The sequence below is a fragment of the Schistocerca cancellata genome, chromosome 2 (assembly GCF_023864275.1).
Source record: "Schistocerca cancellata isolate TAMUIC-IGC-003103 chromosome 2, iqSchCanc2.1, whole genome shotgun sequence".
NCBI lineage: Eukaryota > Metazoa > Arthropoda > Insecta > Orthoptera > Acrididae > Schistocerca > Schistocerca cancellata.
In genome coordinates this window covers 927643172-927656690 of record NC_064627.1, presented here as the reverse complement: position 1 = coordinate 927656690, position 13519 = coordinate 927643172, and positions in this window count along the sequence as shown.

Genomic DNA, 13519 nt, shown 5'->3' with positions numbered 1-13519 from the left:
TATGGAGGTGTGTAACATGTTCAGATGCACGAATTCCAAAGCATCGTTTAAGTGCATACCAACTAACACTACGAAAAGGTTTCGTAAAAGCTACTGACTGTGTGTTTATTCACTTTTGTAACATATTTGGATTCAATAGCGCGTTTAACTTGAAGAATTAAAACACTCTGACATGTTTAAATATCTTTCTTCACGAAGAATCACACGTTTTCCAACAATTATTTACATGAATTTCCTACGACGAAAGCGACGCATTGCTTCCGATACATTTCAGTTAATAATAATGATAATATTTATTCATATTGTCATCATTTTGTACGATAATATGAACAAGATATACAGAATGTAAGCACATCGGTGAAAAAAATCAGTCACCCCTTAAAAACATATACATCTACATACACACTTCACAAGCCACCGCTTGGTGCATGGCGGAGATTACCTTGTACCACTACTATCATTTCCCTTCCCGTTCCACTCGCCGCGCGGTGTAACCGTGCGGTCTGGGGCGTCTTGTCACGGTATGCGCGGCTTCCCCGTCGGAGGTTCGAGTCCTCCCCCGGGTATGGGTGTGTGTGTTGTCCTTAGCGTAAGTTAGATTAAGTAGTGCGAAAGCCTAGCAAGCAGAGCGAGGGAAAAATTACAACCTATGTACCTCCGTAGGAGCCATAGTTTACCTTATCTTATCTTCGTGGTCCTTACGTGAACTGTACGCGAAATGTTCTGCAGTCAGCTTCACATGAAAAGTTTCTCGACAGCGTTCCGCGAAAAGAACGCCTTCTTCCCTTCAGAGATTTCTTCTTGAGTTCACGAAACATCTCCGTAACATTCGTTACCGGCAGGGTAACAAATCTAGCAGCCTGCCTCTGAATTGCTTCGACATCTTCCTTTAATTCGAGCTGGTGGGGAACCCAAACACTCCAAGAGTAGTAAAGAACACATCCCCAGTGCAATCCTAACGTGCTCGTTCCATTTCATACTGGCCCGCAACGTTATGCCTAAATATTTAACTGATGTGACTGTGCCAAGCAGTATACTACTCATCTACATCTACATGGATACTCTGCAAATCACATTTAAGCGCCTGGCAGAGGGTTCATCGAACCACCTTCACAATTCTCTATTATTCCAATCTCGTATAGCGCGCGGGAAGAATGAACACCTATATCTTTCCGTACGAGCTCTGATTACCCTTATTTTATCTTTGTCATCGTTCCTCACTATGTAAGTCGGTGTCAACAAAATATTTTCGCATTCAGAGGAGAAAGTTGGTGATGGAATTTCGCGAGAAGATTCCGTTGCAACGAAAAACGCCTTTCTTTTAATGGTGTCCATCCCAAATCCTGTATCATTTCTGTGACACTCTCTCCCATATTTCGCGATAATACAAAATGTGCTGCCTTTCTTTGAACTTTTTCGATGGTGTATTCGAACATTATGGGACTGTTTTTCACATTCACCTACATTAACTAATATTTTTCTACATTTAGAGCAAGCTGTCATTCATCACACCTACTAGAAGTTTTGTCTGTGTCGCCTTGTATTCTCCTGTTGTCACTCAACGACGGCTCCCTCCCGTACTCCACAGAATCATCAGCAAAACGAACGCAGATTGCTGCTCACCGTGTCCGTCAGATCATTTACGCATATAGAAAATGAGAGTGGTCCTGTCACACTCCCCTGGAACACTTAACGACGATAACCCTGTTTCTAATGAACACTCGCTTCGAGGACAAGGCGCTGGGTTATATACTACTGGCCATTAAAATTGCTACACCACGAAGATGACGTGCTACAGATCCGATTTTAACCGACAGGAAGAAGATGCTATGATATGCAAATGATTAGTGTTTCAGAGCATTCACACAAGGTTGGCGCCGGTGGCGACACCTACAATGTGCTGACATGAGGAAAGTTTCCAACCGATTTCTCAGACACAAACAGCAGTTGACCGGCGTTGCCTGGTGAAACGTTGTTGTGATGCCTCGTGTGAGGAGGAGACATGAGTACCATCACGTTTCCGACTTTGATAAAGGTCGGATTGTAGCCTATCGCGATTGCGGTTTATCGTTTCGCGACATTGTTGCTCGCGTTGGTGGTGATCCAATGACTGTTAGCAGAATATGGAATCTGTGTGTTCAGGAGGGTAATACGGAACGCCGTGCTGGACCCCAACGACCTCGTATCACTAGCAGTCGAGATGACAGGCATCTTATCCGCTGTAATGGATCATGCAGCCACGTCTCGATCCCTGAGTCAACAGATGGGGACGTTTGCAAGACAACAACCATCTGCACGAACTGTTCGACGACGTTTGCAGCAGCATGGACTATCAGCTCGGAGACCATGGCTGCAGTTACCCTTGACGCTGCATCACAGACAGGAGCGCCTGCGATGGTGTACTTGGATGAATCCAGGTTCTGTTTACAGCATCATGATGGTCGCATCCGTGTTTGACGACATCGCGGTGAAAGTACATTGGAAGCGTGTATTCGTCATCGCCATAGTGGCGTATCAACCGGCGTGATGGTATGGGGTGCCATTAGTTACACGTCTCGGTCGCCTCTTGTTCGCATTGACGGTACTTTGAACAGTGGACGTTACATTTCAGATGTGTTACGATCCGTGGCTCTACCCTTCATTCGATCCCTGCGAAACCCTACATTTCAGCAGGATAATGCACGACCGCATGTTGCAGGTCCTGTACGGGCCTTTCTGGATACAGAAAATGATCGACAGCTGCCCTGGCCAGCACATTCCCGAGATCTCTCGCCAATTGAAAACGTCTGGTCAATGGTGGCCGAGTAACTGGCTCGTCACAATACGCCAGTCACTACTCTTGATGAACTGTGGTATCGTGTTGAAGCTGCATGTGCTGCTGTACCTGTACATGCCATCCAAGCTCTGTTTGACTCAATGACCAGGCGTATCAAGGCCGTTATTATGGCCAGAGGTGGTTGTTCTGGGTACTGATTTCTCAGGATCTATGTACCCAAATAGCGGGAAAATGTAATCACATGTCAGTTCTAGTATAATATATTTGTCCAATGAATAACCGTTTATCATCTGCATTTCTTCTTGGTGTAGCAATTTTAATGGCCAGTAGTGTATTACTTAAGTAGTCCTCGAGCTACTGCCGGCCGAAGTGGCCGAGCGGCTCTAGGCGCTACATTCTGGAGCCGCGTGACCGCTACCGTCGCAGGTTCGAATCCTGCCTCGGGCACGGATGTTTGTGATGTCCTTAGGTTTGTTAGGTTTAAGTAGTTCTAAGTTCTAAGGGACTGATGACCTCAAAAGTTAAATCCCATAGTGCTCAGAGCCATTTTGAATCTCAAGCCACTCACATGTCTGGTTTGCTATTCTGTATCCTTGTATCTTCGTCAACAATCTGCAGTGGGGCACCGTGTCAAACGCTTTCTGGAAATCAAGGAATATGGAATCTGCCTCTTGCCCTTCATCCATGGTTCGCAGAATATGATGTGATAAATAGGCAAGCTGAATTTCGTACGAACGACGTTTCTTAAATCCGCGCTGATTTGTGGACAGAAATATAACGCTGCTAACACGTAACACCACCTCTAGCCTTGATAACGGCCTGATTTCGGCGAAGAAGAGAATCCAAAAATTTCTTCAGGCATGGCATATCCAGCCGAAGCTAATGAATGATTAGATGCAGTAGAGATACAAATTGCGGGAATTTTTATTGATATGTTGCACCCACTGTTTCAAATAGCCCCAGACATTTTCTGAGAGATTAAAACTGAGTGATTTATCTGGTCAGTAAAGGAGCGATAGGGTGCTTCAATTTTTCACAAACGAGGAATGTATTGTGTGTAGCCCCGTGGACACAGCAGTTGTCGACTTCGAAGATGGGAGTGTCCACAGCGATTCATGTGCGTGGTAACCTGAACGAGTGAGCCTAAGTCATGACAAGAAAAACAGCCCCAAATTAGCACAGAAGCACACCGTTCCAAACTACACCCTCCATACAATGCGGGGTAACCGCATCATTTGGTCGTCGGAGTACTATACGTCTTGCATCATTGGAAAAGTAAAAAGATCTTCATCTGTTAGGCAACACTACACGCCGCGAGTCAGATGCTACCCACCTTGTGTGTTTGGCCCACTGGCCCATTGATGACGTAGGCCAGTCAATAAAGACTAGAAAAGGTGTATTAGACGAAAAAAACGACGTAGTCGAAAATTTTTGCGCAGTGCTGGAAAGAAGTCGCCTGAACAACATTCTAAAAAATCCTGAACGGTGGGCTGTGAGCGCTGGGGTGGGGTGTGTTTAAAGGTCTCTTTTTACCTTGTTTTCGAGTAACTCGCAAACCGCGGCGTCTAGCGAAAATGTTTTCCAGTACAAAATTAAACTATATTAAATTTCTCACAAAAGGCATCTTATTGATTTTTTTTTCTAGGCCTAATTAGGCCTAACAGTTTCCGTCTTCGGGGGATAGAAAAATCGCAGATTGTTAAAAACGTAGCTCTAACTGTGTAAATTTAATATTTATCTTTAAAATAAGTGGGTTAAAATAAATATTACATGTACGTACCACACCTAATCGCAGTGGAACCGTATTAAGGGATATATTGTGTTCCAGGGGTGTAACAGGGTGGAGGGGGAGATGTGTGACGTAGGAGAGGGAGGGAAGGTAGGTTGCCGGATTGTGGTTACACCCTTTCCTCCTTCACAGGTCTGCAAACTGAAGGTCTGATCGTATGATTCATCGCTCTACCTACCCCACTGTGTCACCAGAAGCAACTACACTGTCGACGAAGAGTGCAGACACGCCCGGGAATATTTATTTACGACAAAGTGTGTTAACGCTACACGCAAAGCAGATATGAGTTACAAATACTAACGCAAGTACGCATATGGCCAGAATATACGTAAATCTCTGCACACTGTTCTACACTGCTAGAGGGGAAATTCTTCTGAGAAAGGTAACCTCCTCCACTTTGAACGCTGCTTGCTTTTCAGTTTATAGACAGACTACGCCTCATCATATTTACCTGCCCAGTTCTCTTATGTGAATAGACGAAATAACTTCGCTCAGCACTTGTCTACTTGGTGAAGCTATTTTCAGTTTGTTGAGCGACTTCTCGCTTACAATTCTTCAGTGAGCAATTATGTGAAATACGTTCCTATGTGTTTCGTTTGTAAGTGTGATGTCGTCATTGGCGTATGTAGTGTTGCTGGGAAAAGACTGTATTGGTAAATGTCGCACGTTGCTACTGTCTGTCGTTGACAGTGCATTGCGCCTTGTAATTATGTTGTAGGCACTTGGTCATGAATTAATGAATGACTAGAAAGTTAATGCGCTCCTCTCACCACTAATTGTGTTATAGGTAGACTGCATAAATCTTTTCCATTCAGGAACTGGTGGCACTTGTAGTGTGGGCTGCAGTGAGTGGGGTCACTTACCACACATCCATAGTCTATCTTCCAAGATAGGTGTGAATATGTCTGATGGATTGGGACAAGTCATGTTCAAGTCTAGAATAGTAATCCGCTGTAATACATTTTTTACTTATGTTGACGTATCCATAATTCTTTGACACATATGTGACCTATTTATGTTCCAGAGGGACACTTTCATCCTCTGGATCTCTTCAAATTTTGGGAGAGCTGAGGCTGGAGTGATGCATTTGATACGCCTCATGCTGTGAAAAATATTCCATTTTCGATTTCATATTGACAGCGCGTTACACTTGGTAACGACTCCTCATCGTGGTAGACACTAGAGAGCTGCCGGCCGGTGTGGCCGAGCAGTTCTAGGAACTTCAGTCTGGAACCGCGCGACCGCTACGGTCTCAGGTTCGAATCCTGCCTCGGGCATGGATGTGTGTGATGTCCTCAGGTTAGTTAGGTTTAAGTAGTTCTAAGTCCTAGGGGACTGATGACCTGAGATGTTAATTCCCATAGTGCTCAGAGCCATTTGAACCATTTTTGAACTAGAGAGCTGCAGCTGTTGGTTCCATTTTCCCATAGTAGCTCACTTAACAACTGCAAATAAGTAATCATTTAATAAACTGAAAATAGCTTCACCGTATGAACACGAGCTCAGTGAAGTTAATTCGTCTACTCACATAAGAGAACTGGACAGGAAATGCCTGTTGATATAGTTTGTAAACTAAAAAGCAAGCAGTAATCGTAGTGGAGGAGGCCACTTTTCCCAGAAGAATTCTACAGCTGCATACAGGATTACCAAGAATCAGTTTCAACAGTGTGCAGAGACTTACATAGATGCAGTCCATATGCATTACTTGTGTTAGTACTAGTATCTAATATCTGCTTCGCACGTAGCATTAACACACTTTGTCGCTAATAAACGCTCCTGGGCATGTCTACATTCTGCGTTGCCAGTGGTTCATAGGAGACGCTGCTGAGGGCCCATATAACTTTGTGAAACACCCTGTAGCTGTTTCTTGTGATGTAGTGGTGTAGATGGAGTGGGGAATCACTTGCTCGACCTTCAGTTTGCAGACCTATGAAGGAGGGAAGTGTGTGAAAACAATCTGGTGACCTACCTTCCCTTGTGCTACCCCATACATTTCCCCCTCCAACCTGTTACACCCCCAGAACACAATTTATCCCTTACTATGGTTCTAGTGCACATAGATGTGGTACACACGTTTAATATTTGTTTTTAACCCTCTTCATTTAAAGATAAATATTAATTTTCTATCGTTAGAACTATATTTTTAATAATTTGCGATTTTTCTATCCCCGCATTGGAAACTATTAGTCCTAGCGAAAAAATTAATAGAACCCATTCTGCAGGAAATTTAATGTAGCTCAATTTGCACTAAGAAACATTTTCGCTAGCAGCCGCTGTTTTGGAGTTATTTGAAGAAAACGTAAGAAAGTGAGATTTAAAGCCACTATCACCCCAATGCTCACACCCCATCGGTCAGGATTTTTAGAATGATGTTCATGACACTCCTTTCTAGCACTGTGCGATAATTTACGACTACATTATTATTTTCCCAATTTTATTTCACAGACTGGACTAACATGTAATTGTACCTGGAACACAGTGCAATAGCCTTTTGCGAGTTACCTGACTCCTAATGTCCATCGCATTCAACTTTGTGCTCGAAGTTCTTTTGCAGATTGGTTAAATGGCACTTATTTCAGGCGGGTTTGAAACTGTAACTGACAAAGCGAAAGTGGAGGGGTGACACATTGGCAGGAACAAGCCGTCGTGTTTGGACATGTGTATAACCAATCCGTGAATGAAGTCGATGGTGTGAAAGTAGACTGTCCAACGTGTCTTCAATAAATGGTTTACCATTGGCAGCCAATCAATTAGGATATTTTCACAATCACTGTTCTTACGCAGCACTGCATGGTAAACCATTTATTGAAGACACGTTGGACAATCTACTTTCACACACTAACAAAACGGCGACTTCATTCACGGATTGGTTATACACATGTCCAAACACAATGTCTTGTTCCTGCCAATGTGTCACCCCTCCACTTTTAAATATCTTACTGTATTGATTTCAAACGATCGACTGGCATATACATGCCGACACACTGCCGTGACTTACGTCACCAGTGGAGGGTCGCATGACGGCCTGGTATCAATTCTACACCGCTCTACAGCGCTCCAGAGCAACCGGTGTTTTCCTTTCAGAATGTAACCAATATTTTGTTCAGTGAGCTTAGGTAATGTAACATGAATACAAATTTTACGGTCACTTATGTACAGTGGTGTACAAAACTTTAGAACAAAAGTCACTCATCCAAGATGTATCACTGCCAAGGAGCATAGTTCGATGAAACTTGGACCATACATAGAAAGAACAGTAACAGTGTAGTAGAGAAGAAAGCTGAGAGAAAAATATACGGACAGAAGTGACACTTTTATACAAAGGCAATAATTTCGCTGATGCCACCGCAATTCATGATGGTCCCCTGGACATTACAAAAGTTGAGACACGGTTCTTAAAAGGGTGTGTGATCACTGCAGACGATAATGCATGCTTTACAAAGTGCTCACATGTTGGCCATAAAGTTGGTAAGGAGTTCTTGTGGTAGGGCGTTCCATTCCCTCACCAATGCTGTTGTAACGGCTGCAGGGTCGTTGGTGCTCTCGGACATGCTGCAATATGTCTCCCCAATGCATCCCACTCGCCGTCGATCGGGGAAACAGGCAGGCCAATCCATTCGCCGAATATCCTCTGGTGCTAAGAGCTTCTCCACAGACACTGTTCCATGAGCTCACTCATTGTCATCCACAAGAGTTAAGTCCTGTCCGAATGCACACCTAAAATGATACACACGGGAAAAGAGTACATTGTCACAATGACATTGATTGGTTACTGTACTGTGTTCAGTACACCCATGCAACATTATGCCTTCCCGTACCATGACACCTGCACCATCAAAACGACCATGTCCGACAGAGTTCCTGAGTGCATTCAATGTTCCCATCTCTCGCCATGTAGGGGTGCATCCAGTGTTAGCAGACATTCAGACATGATCGTTTTGGTGGTGTTGCGGTGTGCAGAGGTATAATGTTGCATCGGTGTACTGACTTCCAAATCTTTACACATGGTACAATCACCAGTCAACATTCTTGTGACACTAGACTTAACACTTGATTCCTTCCACAGACTTTTTTTTTCTTTTTCAGGGGTGCATTTGGACTGGACTTCATTTCTATGGATGGCTATCAGCGACCCCATCGAACAGCACATGTGAAAGAGCTCTTGGAACGAAAGATATGTGGCGAATGGATTGAACTGCCCGATTCCCCCGGGATTAAATCCCATTGAGCATGCTGTGCGATGCGTTGAGGAGATGTATGTCCACGTGCACCAGCGACCATGTAGCAGTTGTCAACCATGTTGATGGAGGAATGGAGCGCCCTACCACAAGAACAACTTGCCTGTCTTGTGGGCAGCACGTGCTCACACTGCATAGCATGCGTTGCCATTCGCCGTGATCACGCATGCTGTATTAAGAACCACGCCCCGCCTTTTGTAATGTCCAGAGCACCATCGTGAATTGTGGTGACTTCTGGTTAATTATTGCCTCTGAATAAAAGGACCATTGTGTATTTCCGTAGTTACCTGTTGTAACATACTGGTTCTTTCTATGACTGGTCCAAGTTTCAACAAGCTATGTACAAATACAATTAAAATTTATGTTCTAATTGATATCCCATCACCTAGAGTCTAACACACTTTTGTATATATGTGCGTGTGGGGGGGGGGGGGGGGGGGGGAATGAGGGGGCTCTGTACCAGTGAGCTATGTGCGATCCGTTTGCGTACAATTAACTTCAGAAATTTTTATGTATATCGTTTTCGTACAACAAGAATTCCTCGTATCTTTGGCGCCTCGCTATCACAATATTCTCCGAGGCACCGATTTAAATGACAGTGGAGGTTTGACATTCCTCCATCTGTGGCTTACGACAGCCTACACAAACTACAAATACTGCAATAGATATGTTACAAAAAATATTTTTATTATAAATGTGATGGTATTAACAGATAAATCTGTAATGCAAAGAGAATCCCTGAATCTGTATAAACTTCAACGTACTTGCTTCCTTCTATGACACATAAAGTACACTCATGGTCCTAAATTAAGGATAATGCTGATACATGGTGAAACAACGCTTTGATGGGCGGCTTGAGGATAAATCACCTCACTGTACGACCATGCTGTGCATTTGACCTGCGGTCGTCGCACGGTGGCGCTGGCAGCAGTCCACATACGTAGAGGTATGTTGGTGCAGGTCAGAATACAGTGAAGTGAGTAAGTGTGAAGACGTTTTCAGACGTGCTAATGCTGACTGTGTTTTGAAAATGGCTCAAAGAACACATATTGATGACGTTATGAGGGGTAGAATACTAGGGCGACTGGAGGCTGGTCAAACACAGCAGGTCGTAGCACGGGCCTTCCGTGTGCCACAAAGTGTGATCTCAAGATTACGGCAACGATTCCAGTAGACAGAAAACGTGTCCAGCCGCTACAGTACGGGACGTCCACCGTGTACAACATCAGAAGAAGACCGATATCTCACCATCAGTGCCCGCAGACATGCACAGAGTATGAGAATACCGTAAGCCGACGCATACCGATTTATACCTGAACGCACAGAGTTTCCATCACCCTGCTCAGAAGAGAGCCGTTTTGAACACGTTGGTATATAGAGCCAAAACTGTTTCTGACGAGGACCACTTAAGGTTCGAGATTAATCACCTAAAGAACGTGTTCCGAAAGAACGGCTATAGTGCACGCGATATAAAGGCAGCGTTCTCCAAAAGAAGGAAACGTGATAATGCTGCAACCTCACAGGATGATACACCAATTGCGGTTCTTCCTTTTTGTGGCGCAATTTCCAGCAAAATAGGAAGAGTCCTGCGTAGACGTGGTATTAGACCGATTTTTCGTCCTCCTAAGAGAATTAAGGGGATGATGCGCCCTGTTAAGGACAATCTCGACCTCAGGGTCCCCGGTGTTTATAATATACCCTGTGAGTGTGGAAGCAATTATATAGGTCAGACTATTCGTACCGTTTCCGAACGCTGCGCAGAACACCAACGCCACATTAAAAATAGAGAGCTTGAGAAATCGGCAATTGCGGAGCACAGCCTCACGAACAAACACAAAATATTGTTCGATGAAACTAAAATTCTGTCCCATGCCTCCACGTACTGGGATTCGGTTATTAAGGAGGCTGTTGAAATCAGAATGAGCCAAAAGAACTTTAACCGCGATAGCGGATACCATCTGAGCTGTGCGTGGAAACGAGCGCTTGATGCAGAGAAGCAGCAGAGACGTTCCTTCCAAGGTTTACGTTTAAACGGAAGCGGTGGCGCCACCGGCGCACACAGTGACACCGTCTGAGACAGCAGCACGTAATCGCCGACCAATCAGAAGCCGACCAATCAGAAGCCGTCTTCGGGCTATATAGAGGCTACCATAGCAGCAGTGGAGACAGTCAGCTCCTGACGATGACGATGGAGGTAATCGTCGAAAGCTCGAGATTTTATCTAGAACTGACGCGGCAAGAATACCGAGAATATTTTATACATAAGTGCCGCCGCGAAAAACTTCGTTCTCATATTACTTTCCTCTACGGGGAGGACATCGCACGCCAGGTTCGTCAACTGGAGAAGCTGCGCGTCAAATATGCACAGTTGCGGAGTAATTTGGCATTTCTGCAACGCTGTCGCGATAAGGAGATTGTGCCTAAGTTTGCTGTGGTTAAACACCATATCAAGTCGGTTGGAATGAAGAATATATTACAGAAGACAAGTCGGGCGATCGTCAGAGAAAGATTACGACACACAAGGTACGAACTGGATCTTAATGCACGAAGCTTATACAGTTGCCATCTTTTGTTATCTACAGTTCTCTCGCCGTTTGACTGGGAGTGGGTCGATATGACGACGGCTGCTCATCAAAGAGCTCATCTTAGCAATACATCTGCTAGACAAGTAAAGAAATTTGAGCATCTTGTAGCTGTGCAAAGATCAGAGTCAGCGCATGAAACAGCACGCACTGTCGTCAACCTGTCGGGCAAGAACCTGGACAAAGGAGCCATCTCGGCCCTTAATAAAGGTTTGAACTTTGCTCCTACACCACGTAGTATACCCATCGTGGATCTTATCAGTGGAGTAGAACAGGCTGTGCGGCATCTTGCACAGGACGACGCCGACGAAGTGAGACTTGTTACCAGTCGCTTTTTGGCATCAGCTAAGCCTCCCAGGTCTAATATCAGTAGAGAGGAGAGGGAGGGGCTCCGTTTACTTCAGAAGGATGAAGATCTTGTCATATTACCAGCTGACAAAGGAAATGCCACCGTGGTCCTTAATACTACCGAATATCATAGAAAAATGACTTCACTGTTGGAGGACAGTACGTATAAGTGTCTTAAACGGGACCCAACTTTGACGTACAGCAGAAAAACCATGAAGTTACTGAAAAATTCCGGGCTTCCAGACGATATTACAAAAAATCTCAGAGTCCGAGCTCCTCGACCGCCCAGGTTGTACGGACTACCGAAGCTCCATAAGGAGAATGTTCCCATGAGACCTATTGTCAGTGCAATTGGTTCTCCTACTTATAAGCTGGCCAAATACTTAACAAAGTTGATGACTCCTATAGTTGGCCGGTGTGAACATCACATCAAAAACTCCCAGATGTTCATTGAGAAAATCAAAGATATTAGAGTTGGTCCAAATGACATTTTAGTCAGCCTGGATGTGGTGTCGCTGTTCACAAAAGTTCCTGTGGAGGACACTTTGAAAATGCTGGCGGATCTTTTTCCTCCTGAAACTATAAAATTGTTCCGGCACGTGATGACGACCACCTACTTCTTGTATGGTAATAAATTTTATGAAATGACAGACGGTATGGCAATGGGCTCTCCGTTGTCTCCATCACTGGCTAACTTTTTTATGGAGAATTTTGAAGAACGTGCACTAAATTCGGCTCCCCTCCGTCCGTCCTTATTTTATCGTTACGTTGACGATACATTTATGATCTGGCCACACGGCGAAGAAGCTCTTAAAGAATTCATTGAACACATGAACAGCATCCATTCGAACATCCAGTTCACTGTCGAGATGGAGTAGGAAGGGAGACTGCCTTTCTTAGACGTTTTAGTACAACGACAGACGGACGGACGTCTTGGCCACTCTGTATACCGTAAGCCGACGCATACCGATTTATACCTGAACGCACAGAGTTTCCATCACCCTGCTCAGGAGAGAGCCGTTTTGAACACGTTGGTATATAGAGCCAAAACTGTTTCTGACGAGGACCACTTAAGGTTCGAGATTAATCACCTAAAGAACGTGTTCCGAAAGAACGGCTATAGTGCACGCGATATAAAGGCAGCGTTCTCCAAAAGAAGGAAACGTGATAATGCTGCAACCTCACAGGATGATACACCAATTGCGGTTCTTCCTTTTTGTGGCGCAATTTCCAGCAAAATAGGAAGAGTCCTGCGTAGACGTGGTATTAGACCGATTTTTCGTCCTCCTAAGAGAATTAAGGGGATGATGCGCCCTGTTAAGGACAATCTCGACCTCAGGGTCCCCGGTGTTTATAATATACCCTGTGAGTGTGGAAGCAATTATATAGGTCAGACTATTCGTACCGTTTCCGAACGCTGCGCAGAACACCAACGCCACATTAAAAATAGAGAGCTTGAGAAATCGGCAATTGCGGAGCACAGCCTCACGAACAAACACAAAATATTGTTCGATGAAACTAAAATTCTGTCCCTTGCCTCCACGTACTGGGATTCGGTTATTAAGGAGGCTGTTGAAATCAGAATGAGCCAAAAGAACTTTAACCGCGATAGCGGATACCATCTGAGCTGTGCGTGGAAACGAGCGCTTGATGCAGAGAAGCAGCAGAGACGTTCCTTCCAAGGTTTACGTTTAAACGGAAGCGGTGGCGCCACCGGCGCACACAGTGACACCGTCTGAGACAGCAGCACGTAATCGCCGACCAATCAGAAGCCGACCAATCAGAA